At 41.5% G+C, this 12,032-nt stretch overlaps 1 protein-coding gene across 18 annotated transcripts in view; it reads left to right on the plus strand.

Annotated features, from left to right (window-relative positions):
- DTNA (dystrobrevin alpha) overlaps positions 1-12,032 on the plus strand; it is a 348,338-nt gene that overhangs the window by 175,839 nt on the left and 160,467 nt on the right. Inside the window, exon 1 of one of the 18 annotated variants that reach the window (XM_068237338.1) lies at positions 256-326. The exons of the other annotated variants lie outside the window; for them this stretch is intronic. The gene's annotated coding sequence lies outside the window, so the exon portion shown is untranslated. Of the gene's footprint in view, positions 1-255; positions 327-12,032 lie in introns of those variants that run through there. 18 annotated transcript variants of the gene reach the window in all.

Consider the following 12,032-nt stretch of genomic DNA (forward strand, 5'->3'; position numbering starts at 1 on the left):
CTTTTCAAGTGTGAGTTCAGAGGTCCTTAGACTGACAAGGGAACAAGGTAATGTAGGTCTGCCTGCTTGGTAGAGACGATGGATTACCTTGCACTACAGAAAATGGGAGGGGGGAAACCCTTTGTCACTTGTCTCTACGGAAGCTGCCGGATTCAAAATCGCTATAGCAACAGACCACATGATAAGGTGTATTAAATTGCTGTGCTGTGATCATGCTCGCAGAACCAAGTTTTTTCCCTGCTTTCATTGAAGTTGAAGGTTACTGTGGATGTAAGTAACGTGCTTACATAGATCGCACCGCCAGAGAGTGCAGGGATTATAGCTGGGTATGTATTTCTGTTAAAATGTTGATTTTTTTTTTTTAAATCCGTGTGAAAAATGTCAATTGTTTCTGTGAAGATTAAATTCCAAGCAGTGCTACTGTTGAAGTCACACTGGTCTTTGTTACAAAAGTAGCATTTTCCCTGTGTGTAGCTGTTGCTTTGTACACATGTCATTAATGGTGTCACATAGCAAAGCGTAAATAGCCTGATTACTAGAATATCGCACAGTAACTTCTTACAACACTGTCATTTAAGGTATTACCAAATACAAGCACTTTTTTAGGTGGGATAAGCAAGTGAATGTCACAGAACTGATGTAACTTCACTGCATTATGCGCAGTATACTTGGCCATTGCAGTTCACAGTATAATTTAAAAACCATCCCAGTTACTGTAATGTGCAGTGTGTATGCTACAGATGGAGCTGTGTGATGTGACATCAGTGTGTATGTACTATAAATATACCCATTAGGCAGATGCTAAAAGGTTTAACTGTACCAGTAAACAGATGTTGTCTATGTACAGAGAATAAGAACACACCTGGAGAATGTAATACACTAATAAATACTTTAGCAAAGAAAGCAAGGGGGTGTAGTGGTTAGAACTCTTGCCTTGCAGCACTGGGTTCCCGATTCAAATCCCAGCCAGGGTACTATCTGCATAGAGTTTGTAAGTTCTACCCGTGTCTCTGTGGATTTCCTCCCACATCCCCAGAACATAGAGATAAGTTAATTGGATTCCCCCTATTTTAACCCTAGGCTATGATACATACGCTAATGACTATGGTAGGGATTAGATTGTGAGCCCCTCTGATGGACAGATAAGTGACAAGACAATATACTCTGTACAGCGCTGTGGTCAATGTCAGAACTTTATAAATACTAAAAAAATAACAAACAAACAAAAAATACTGGGACTGGTGCGCATAGCAGTCAATGCGTTTAGGAGGCTCTTAGAAAGCAAAGCAAGGGTGTCTATGGGTTATTGCATATAGCTGCACTACTCAGGACAAATGTCTCCAATTTCCATAAATTGTTCCTGGCAAGAGAATAGATTCTGTGTGTTTATCTTTACTATAGTTTAAGATAGTTAACATGTTTTAAAATGACTCTTATTAATAATGTATTACCAAGTTTAGCTCTGTTTTAAATTACTGGCATGAGATTTAACATTTTTAGAAGAAGAAATAACTCCTCACTAGTTTTTCTTTTTTTTTTCACGATCAAAGTTTTTATTGAAAAACAAGATCTAAAAACCTACAAACAAGTACATCAAACTGAGTAACGTAAAAGTCAAGGAAAGTGGGGGGTTGGGAGGCATATGCAATAAACTCAAACTGAGGCCTAATAGCAGGACATAGCATTCTCATGTACATTACAACAAAACAGTATGCAGCTCAAAAACCGCATGAAAATTGGCAATATAGCTAGATATTTTCAGCTTAGAAACCAATATCAATATTGCTGACAACGTCTATATTTGGATCAACAACAGTAACTTTGATATATTGTGTAATACCATCTCCAGTTATAGAACACATCACTAGTTTTTCATACTCTGTGTGCTGACATGTCTGTAAGATCTGCAGAAGAATGATAAGCAGTGCAGGTGGTTGCAGGCAGCTGCTTCTGATTTAGGCTTACCAGCCTTTAATGTATTAGCAAACCAATGTAGTGGACTGCTGGATGCCAGTGCCCTAGGAATGGGCCATGCTTCAGGATTTCTGTGTTTGCTGTACTGTGAATACAGGGGTCAGCACTGTTTTTGTGAACAGAGGATCTGTCCACTACACTTAATATCAAACTAATTCAGACTGCCTCACACCGCGGAAATAGTGACTAAGGAAAGATGCTGATGGAAGGAAATTCTTGCCTATGTAAGGGAGTCTAGCCAAAGTGCTTAACGATTTTACGTCCACTGATGCTGCAACACACAAAAGGCAATTCCGTGCGACCTCTGGCTACCGTGAGGTTATAATTGCATGGATTGTGAAGTCTGCTTTGATTGGCAGAAGGCCAGTATTGCTATCAATGCATGAGACAAGCTAGTAAATTATTAGACTATGCCTGCTTTACATAAGGATAATACCTTAATGACCACAGCTAGTTTTATTTTTGCCTTTTAGCATTACGGCAATTTAAACAGGTAGAATGTGTCAACATATTTGATATCCATTTAAATATGAGATTGCTTTCCATAACAGTAAGGGCTTTTTTAGACCAAAAATCGCAAATGCAATCTCATTGCCATTGCATTTTTTTTAAAACCACTCCTCCTCCAATTCAATACAAGCATTTGCATAGGAAATCAAAACATGCTGGTGTGAAATGGTTGAAAAGCATGGAATCTGTAAAAGCGGTAACTGAAAATAAGAGGTCAAGGGAGATAGACTGAGGCAGGGCAACGCCATACTAACTATTGTAATCAAGTAAAAAATTTGCATGCGCAGAAATGGTGTCAAATGGTTGGCGCAATTGCTAGTTTGCTAAGGGATACATTACATTTGGAAAATTGCATCCAATCTGCTAATTGGATCAGAACGCGTCTGGTGTAAAATAGCTCTAAGGCCTTCTTTTAGTACAAAAGTTATACCTTCCAAAATACAGCTGAAGCAAAAGTATTACATGTACTTCAGGATAACTGCGTTTTACGGTTTTATGTACCGTATATGTTAAATATAAACTGATCGGAGTATAAACCTGGTTTTTCCAGCAGACACCAGAAAAATTGTTTGACTTGAGAATACACCTAGGGTAGAAACCTAGGCCACCACTTTTAACATCCCCATACCGCTCCTCTGGGGGTCTAGTGGTCCTTTTCTTCTTCCTCCCCCATATAGCATTCCCTGGTACACACACACACACACAGTGTCTAGCAATCCCACCTCCCCAGCGCAGCATACCTGGAGGCTAGTGGTCCTCATACTCTTCCCTACAGAGTTACCTGCTTTTTAGTGGTCCCTCGCCTTCCCCATACAATGTTACCTGGTATCTAATGGTTCCCTCTCTCCCCCTACAGCTTACCTGGTATCTAATGGTTCCCTCTCTCCCCCTACAGCTTACCTGGTATCCAGTGGTCACACCCCTGTCCGCCACCCTCATGCAGCAAACCTGGTATCTATTGGTTCCCCTCCATCCCTTATACAGTCCATTGGTGTCTAGTGGTCCACCGCCTCTCCCCTATATAGTTCCCTGGTGTCTAGTGGTCCCCCTTCCCTCCCCCATACAGCATGCCTGGTGTCTAGTAATCCCCTTCCCTCTCCAATACAGCGAACCTGGTCTCCCCCCTTCTTTCCCATAGCATGTTTTTCTGGTGTCCAGTTTCCACCACCCTCCTTCTATCCCTGTAAGAAAATACTAGAGGCCAATTCCAATGCAAGCATGGAAGGTGGAGTTGCACATAGCGTGCCTGGCCCCAGATCGGGTAAGATGCTTTTCCACTGCCAGCACACACTGCAAGAAAACATGGGGAGAATGGGTGGCCAGCCACTGGACACCAGGGAACACAGTATGGGAGACGGAGGGGACATTAGGTGCGTTGTATGGTAGAAGGGCCGCTAGACAACTGGTATGTATTGTGACCTGAGTGTAAACCGAGATCTTGCTCTGAGGGGCATTTTAGGAGCAAAAAAAAAAAAATCTTTTTATACTCCAATATATACGATATGTACAACTGCCATACATACATCTCTTCACTTAGTAGTCTTAAGGAGTAACAAAGTTATTGCTGATTAAATAAGAGCATAGCCAAAACGTCAAAGCTGCTCTGGTTTTCATGATTTTTCAATAGACCTTGGGATTAAAAAAACGCATGCGATTTTACAAGCGCAGCAGTGTGTATAGGCCCTAAGTCCAGAGCAGTAGGGCGACATCTGTTGGAGGATATTGAAAATGCAGCCACAAACCCCAGCTGGACATAGTAGGTGTGTAGCTAGAGGGGAGCAGCGCCTGCGATCATCTAGTTCTCCTTCATATGTGACTAATCACAAGTTGTAATTTGATCCCTCACCTGTGTCAGCTGGCTGCCTCAGCAGGGAGCTAATTGGTGAACACAGGATATTAACAATATGTCTGCATTCATGAAAGCAGGAAGTAGACATGCTGCAGATTTACTGCAGTGTTTGTATCAGCTGTAACAAATGTTTAAAAAGCTTATTTATAAAAGATTATTATGATGCTGCTTATCTTTTAGAGCAAAGAGGAAGTTCTGAGTTCAGGTCCACTTTAAAGTGTACCAGAGACGAAAAAAAGTTTTATACATACCTGGGGCTTCCTCCAGCCCCATGCTCATGGATCGCTCCCACGCTGCCTTCCTCCGCTGCCTGCAGCTCCGGTATCGGGTCCCGTTAGTTCTGCTATTCGCGGCCAGTCTGCGCAAGATGAAGAGTGCTTTTTTTTTTGTGGTCTCTGGTTTCCTTGAAGCCCTTTTCCTTATTTTGGAACATCATAACTCTCTAAACACTGACTCCATTTTCTTTTTCCATCTCTATTTACCAAAACCCCTTTATTTGTCAGCCCTTATTGTTTTGGATCATGTGGGGTCTTTTGAGTGCCGTTCTTTTGGGGTCTTCTGATTTTCTTGGTGAAAGGTCTATCTATCTATCCTGCAGCATTCTATTGCCAATTGATCTTTTCCTGTTTACATGTATACTGTAGCTGACCTGACACTATTCAAATTGAGTTCATGAACTGTAACAAGGGCTTCTTTTCAGAGTAGGGCTTTTATTTTGAGCATCCTTAAAAATCCTGAAAATCATTTCTTTTCAGGGAAACGGAGTATGGAGTGATTAAAGCTTTTACATTTTTGTCTTTTTAATCCTGATTTACCTGAATGGTGCCTGTCCCTAACTTTATCCCTGAAATGTTTTGACAATGCCTCGCCACCCATCGTTGTCAGTCTGCACTACCAAGCACTGCAATGCTCCAGGAGTAGCTATTTTTATCCCAAACTAATGAAAATGATGACTGATCACAGATGGAAACCAATTTGCATGGTGTGCAATGGAGACGGTAATTAGTTTCGAATGATTGAGTTTACTGGCATTTTTAGTCAAGGGGGATCTTTTACCCATATCAGTGATTTTTAATTGTAGTATTTTTCTTTTCTGAACCAATGGTGTTATATATTTTACTTTGCTGCATTGAATAAATACAGCTTTAATTATTTGTGTATATTTCATGCTATAAAGCAGGGGTGCCGTTGTGTCAATCGCGATCTACCAGTAGATTGTAGAAGACTTCTGGGTGGATCACGGAAAAGAAGCAGAGCGGCACACGCCAACAGTGCAGTGCCAGCCAGTGAGCACTGTGTCAGTTGCCCCGCTTCTCCCAGCAGTAACAGACAATGAGGGTGGCGATTTCATCCATGGCCCCGCCACCTCCAGAATTTCCTGTGGGCTTGTTGTTAGTAGGAAGAGTCTTATGTTGACATTTTGGTAGCAGCTATGTGGCCAGAAGCACCAGACTAGGCGAATGGAGGATGTAAAAAAGGCTGCAGGTGAGTACTGGTCTTCATTTTTATAGGTGCCCACCACTGACTCTGCATAACAATGTGGGGAAATTATTTTTATGGGGCAGACTGTCTGCATGCTTATGCTTATGTTTAGTAATGAGGATGGATGGGAGAGGAGGATACTGCCTAATTATATTTAGAGATGGGGGTCTGCAGAATTGGGGAGTTGGTACATCAGTTTGGTTCTGTAGTTTTTGAAGTAGCTTGTGGGGTTGGAAATGTCTGGGCACCCCTGCTGTAAAGTAACACAATGTGAATATTTTGATGGTGGGGGTGGCGGGTTACTTTTTGAAATACCCACTGTAGACTCTGTTCCTTGGATATGCTTCCCAACTAAATGGAATTGTTAAGATTGGACAGGAAAGCACAATCAAAAGTGCACAATGTAGAGGCCGCTTTGTTAGGACTTTCAAAACCATGGTGCTCCTGTCTACTATTTTAAGCATTCTTTGAACTGCTGTTGCACATTTAGGACCCTTGAGCCCTGTCAAGTCTACACAGTATAATATTCCATTAACCAAGCCAATTTTACTTCAGAACAAATGAACATCGTACGTGTATGTGTACACATATGTTAACATTTTTAATGATAGCGGTCCTTTAAGAGATTTACCAGCCCAAAACCTGTTGGTAAAAGCTTCATCAGATTAATAATACCTTGTGTCATGCAGCATGTCTGAGCAGAATTTCCCTGGGCTGAGTCTGCATGGTGCTGGCCTTCAGTTTCCTTAACTGGAAAGGGACATGATCAGGATGTTGGAGCGGTGTGATGTTGGGAGTCGGCAAAGTTTGTCTCTTCACACTGCTGGCTGGCCACACCCCCTCTTTGAAAATAAACTCTCTGGAAGACAGCTATATAGGAAAAGTAATTCTGCATTTTACTGTAGGAAATACAATATTACTCTTTAAAATAGTGGAATGATGCCTGTGTGAAGCGCTGGAGTCAATCATGGCCACGTTGTCGTGGCGCACTGCGCAGGTAGGGTAGTTCTGCGCCTGTGCAGTGCGCCGCAGACAACGTGGCCATGATTGACAGCAGCGCTTCACGCAGGCACAGTAAGGATGACCTAGAGCTCGTCCTCTGCACCGTGCGGGGAGCCTGGGATGGCAGCGATGAGGTCAGCGTGGGACAGTCTGCTACAAGGGGCTAGAGAAAGCCCCAGGTGAGTAAAGCTGATTTTTTTATTTTTAGCCTGATGATTCCTGGCTGACTAGCATTTAGCCTTACTGCCAGATAGAGGCTATAACCCCACTACAACGTGGCAGAGATCTGATTGCATAGGTAGAACAAAGTGCCTACTTAGTAGGGTTAATTCTTGACTCTGGTAATAGCTCCTGTTTTGTACACAGTTGGTCCTAAATGCAGCCAGGTATGATGGACAGCACAAGGTCATTCAGCAGTTACAACTCTTGGGGGATAAAAGTATCCATAATAAGCAGCTCCAGCAAGCTCTGTTCTGCCTGTGCCAGACAGATCCATGCGGCATGCATGACTGAGCTGCTGAGAAATGTTCCTCCACAGTAACCCTAAAAGCACTCTTGGTGAGAAACAGAACAAAGTAGCAAAAGACCTCCATTAAAGATTCCGTCAGCAGTACCAGCTACATGGGAGTCTGACTCTTTCACATCCTAAATTGAGCATTACTATTACAAAACCTAGAATTTAACATTTTACCTCTTGCTGGATTTACACATTCAGTGGCCAGTCCTAGTTGGGTTCACTGCATTGTGTGGCTATAGTCATGTGCTTGTATTTATCCTTATTCATAAATATTGCAAGTTCTCATTACCAAGTTTCCCATACTCTGATACTCATGATTTCTGTGGCCCACACATATAATCCTCACATTCTTAGTGTTGTCTAGGACCACTATCGTGAAAAACTAAAATTGAAAACCTATACATATAGGAAATATACAGTACATTTGTCTCAGTGGTAAAATGCACTGCAAATTACTTTTTGTTATGGAGCAGTAGGTAGTAAATTTACAGTAGGTAGTAACAATCTGACTGGTTTTTGGACTAGGGTTATCAGTGTTTTCTTTATATTCAAAAGCACTTACTGAATTCCAACCCTGAAAATCCCTCACGAGGAGGAGACCAGTCACTTTTGTATTTAGATTTTAAATGCCTAGTATACTGTAAGTGACAGTGACCTAGGTAAAAAGCACTAGTGAGAACTGAAATAATCTGTCTCCGTGGGCTTTCTTTATTTCCATCTGTCTAAGGTGTTTCTGTATTGTCCCCAAAAAAGTTGTGCAGGACTTGAATTAGTTCCACTTTCAGAGCATAGACAGCCGATGCGTCGACATATCTAGCTATACATTCATCTTGGCTGTGGTGTCGTATTGAGCACCCTTAGTTTGGCCCGGTGCACACCAAAACCCGCTAGCAGATCCGCAAAATGCTAGCAGATTTTGAAACGCTTTTTCTTATTTTTCTGTAGCGTTTCACCTAGCATTTTGCGGTTTTGGGAAGCGTTTTTGGTGTAGTAGATTTCATATATTGTTACAGTAAAGCTGTTACTGAACAGCTTCTGTAACAAAAACGCCTGCAAAACCGCTCTGAACTGCCGTTTTTCAGAGCGGTTTGCGTTTTTCCTATACTTTACATTGGAGGCAGAAACGCCTCCGCAATCCAAAATCTGCAGCAGCCCGGGAGTATGCGTTTCTGCAAAACGCCTCCCGCTCTGGTGTGCACCAGCCCATTGAAATACATTACCCAAGTGTTTCCACATCCGCAAGCGGATCGAAAAACGCTGCCGAACCGCTCTGGTGTGCACTAGGCCTTACAGCAGCTCTCCAGTCCTCTTGAGTCAATGACCTCATGTGCTGGGGGCTGGGCTACGTGCTGGAAGCTCACAGACTGGAAGCTGATGGAAATGGACCTTAGGAGACCCTTACTTTAAACTTTATTTACACTCTCAAATCTCCCACAGCATTGCTGCAAAATTCTTTTTGAAAAGCAATTTTGCATCGCTCCTATCTTTTGCATTGGAGCGCAATCACTCCAAAAATGCTGCAAGACCAGCGATTTGTGTTTTTTTTTTTTTTTCCCCTGTAGGTTTACCTCTGTTCCCTTTCATCAGCATGGCACTTTTGTTGCGATTGTTGGCAATCCCAAAGCTGATTTGTAATCACTCTAGTGGGCTTCAGGCCAAAATGTTAATAAGGAATAGAAACTGTATTCCATTTTCAGTCCATCTTCTGGATGCACCTTTACTGGCCATCATGCAGTGAAGAGGTCATGAGGCAGTCTGGTCACACTTGCTGAGATGTCACAGTTCACACACCTGAAGACACAAACTTAGGATCAGAAGCTGAAACCACATTGGATGCTCTGAAATTCCGATAATGGTTACAATGTCTTAAATGGTCCATGAGGTTTCCAATTCTACATTCAGCACCAAGTATATTTCCTTTTTATTTTCTCATTAATATTTTCATAAGTGGCATAGGCGACTGCAAAATGAGAAGCTTATGCAAACAGAAAAGTGTGAATAATATTAATACTGTTTCTCCAACAATTTGTGGGTGATGTATTTGTGCTGCAAAGCTTATATGGAAATATTGGTTTGGCTCACTTATCAGTCAGCAGTCACCCCAGCCGCTGCTGCTGCTCCGTTACTTGCTGAATGATTCTGCAAATAATAATTGCCAATGTTATTCAGCTTTTGGCGATATGAGCAAATAAATGATGACTCACACACTCTTAATTTCATGGTTATCAGAAACTGTTCATTAATGGATGTGCCCCAGGCAAGCACTTGTACTGTGGAGTACTTACAGCTTGTTGCATTTTGTAAATGTTTAACAGCCATAATATGAAAAAAAGTTATTAAGGAAAAGTGAATTTCTGTTAGCCAGTCAAAGTTTTGATTTAGGGAGTTTTAATAACAAAGGCAGGGAGTTAAGCCAGTCTAGCTTCTGTGATCATGATGAAGTTGTTACAGGAGGAGAGGGCCTTGCTTTGCTGTTACAGTGTAAAGGCTCAGGTCAGAGCAGGCAAGGAAGGTGCTCATGGGGGGACTTAACATTCTGAGGGATGTGTGTATATTCCTGATGAAGGCAATTGAGTGATTGTAAGGGCCTGTTCAGACTATATGCGTTCCTAGCCGTTTTCAGGGAACGCGTACTGGTACCAAAAACGCATAGAAACGGCTCGTAATGCTTTTTAATGGGGTAGTTCACATGTATGCGTATGAGACGCATACGTTTCTCATCCGCATTGCTGCACGCAGTTCTGTGCGATACGCATAGAAACGGACGCAATGAAAGTCTATGGACGCGTATCAAAAACGCGTACTATTGCGTTTTTAGCGTCCGTTTTCCTCTGCGGTTCCCATAATTCTTTTTTTCCCCCTGGGTCACGTGTTTGTGCAAAACGCAATAGAAAACGCATTCAAACGCAAGAAAAACGCATGCGTTTTTCAACTTGCGTTTCTTTAAATTTATACGCGTTCTACAAACGCAGCAAGTATGAACAGGCCCTAAGACTTGGAACAAGTTTTATTTACTTAGGACATGAAGAAGCATATCTAGCACAAATGCCACAACCTCTCCCCTTTACCAAACAATTTTATGGGCAAACACAGGATCAGCAACAGTTTCAATATGACAAGTGCCCATGGTATTAAATAATGCCTAATATATCATATTTTATTCATGTTAAAGAGACACTGAAGCGAAAAAAAATGATGATATGATTTGTATGTGTAGTATTGCTAAGAAATAAAACCTTAGGAGCAGAGACATAAGTCTAATATTGTTTACAGTACAGGAAGAGTTAAGAAACTCCAGATGTTATCTATGCAAAAGAGCTATTGAGCTCCACGACTTTCAAACTCGCAGAGAGCTCTGTCTTCTGAAGCTTGTTATCTCAACTGTTAGTCACTGTATTGTTTTTTCTTGTGCAGAGGACAGGTCAAAAGTTCACTAGCCTGCTCTGTAAAATAAATTAGAATGCTTAGTGTGTAAACTGCAAATATTAGAGAATGATGCAATGTTATTTAAAAAAAAAATGAAAATAAAAATTGGAGAATATTTTCTTTGCTATAATGTTATAGTAATTATCCGTACTACACATACAATTCATTAAATCATTTTTTTTTAGCTTTAGTGTCTCTTTAAGCTGTGCTACTCTCTCTCTTATTCAGCTATGAGGGCTACAGTGAGTATACAGTACTTACCTATTACTATCCTCCTATCGTGTAGGCGGAAGCAATTACAACTTTCCCTAGATCGCACCACCCAACGACTGTTGCCTGCCTGTTTCCTCTAAGCTGTTGAAAATTGTAAGGATTGGTGTGATAATTTTTCTGTAATGTTCTGTACTTCTTGTGGCTAATAAGCCAACTCTTTCTTTCTGTTGTATATTGTTTATTACAGGGAATGCATACGTTTTGTACGCTTCCCTTAAGGTTTGTATCTTGTTTATCCCCAAAAAAATTATAAAATGACTTGTTAAAAGAATAAAAATGACATCTGAAGGGAGAGGGATATGGAGGCTGCCATATTTCCTTTTAACTAATACCTGTTGCCTGGCTATTGCTGATCACCTTCCCTTATTACTTAGTAACACACCCTGAACAAACATGCAGATCAGATGTTTCTGACTGAAGTCTGACTGGATTGGTTGCATTCTTGTTTCAGGTGTGTGATCCAGATACTACTACAGCCAAATAGATCAGCAGGGCTGCCAGGTCACTGGTTTTATTTCAAAGTAAGTAAATATTGCAATCTCCATATCCCTCTAAGTTCAGGTATCCTTTTAAAGCAATGCAGACTGCGCTAGTGTATGTGATCAGACTTTGCCAGGCCTGCTACATGCTCTTTATAATGAGGCTCTGCTGAGCACCAGACATCACTTCTTACCCATTGCAATGCCACTCCCATATCAGCCACATCTTGGTCTCTTCATATCTGGCCTTTGTGCTAATACTTAGGCCAATTGGGAGTCAATCACACTGGGTTTGGGTAGGAAAGTATTCCCATTGGGGGTGAGGAGGGGAGTTAGTATTCAGGTCAAGTTCAGTAGGGACTCTCCAGGGCTCGGTTAGTGACATTTGCTTATTAAGTTGCCATACACAATTGAAAATAAGCTATGTGGTGCTAGAAAACCTTTCTGCATAGAGTTGGGCTTTAACTGTGGCATAAACGAGGAAGAACTCCTCTTCCACAGACCTACAGAGTTCATCACA

Source organism: Hyperolius riggenbachi, chromosome 5 (genome assembly GCF_040937935.1).
Source record: "Hyperolius riggenbachi isolate aHypRig1 chromosome 5, aHypRig1.pri, whole genome shotgun sequence".
Lineage (NCBI taxonomy): Eukaryota > Metazoa > Chordata > Amphibia > Anura > Hyperoliidae > Hyperolius > Hyperolius riggenbachi.